We start from the raw sequence: 517 nt of genomic DNA, 5'->3' as shown, positions 1-517 counted from the left end.
CGCTCCTTTCTCTCTGCTTTATGAACGACCTTCCTCCTTCCTTTTAGCCACGTCTACGCCACCGTTAATTAATCAACGTAGGGGTATGCATACATCCCCACTCTCCTTACATCATTCATTCACTGAGCCGCGTTCCTCTGCGTCCCTCGGCGACCGCATGTCCGAATCCCTTCCTCCCCTACGCGACGAGAAGTAGTCCCAGGGCACAGATATCCAAAAGTCCTCTTCATTGAATTAAAAAAAAAATCCCACACCAAGGAGGATATTCCACAATCTCGTTGTGCGTACGTCCATTAACCATTCTTTACATTCTCACTTCAGGAAATATGAGAAGTGAGCAGAGCGGCGATTCCTCCGCCAACCCCAATGGCTCAGTGGGTAAGGCGGTCGAATCCTGATCGAGCGTTCGGTAGTTCGAGTCTCTCTGGCGATGGGTTAGGATCTCTTGCTGCTCCTGGCGATAAAAGGAGCGGCGGCGATCTATACGACCTGGTAAATGTGTTTGACATTTGCCCAC

The sequence above is a fragment of the Penaeus monodon genome, chromosome 32 (assembly GCF_015228065.2).
Source record: "Penaeus monodon isolate SGIC_2016 chromosome 32, NSTDA_Pmon_1, whole genome shotgun sequence".
Lineage (NCBI taxonomy): Eukaryota > Metazoa > Arthropoda > Malacostraca > Decapoda > Penaeidae > Penaeus > Penaeus monodon.
This window is presented reverse-complemented; position numbering follows the sequence as displayed.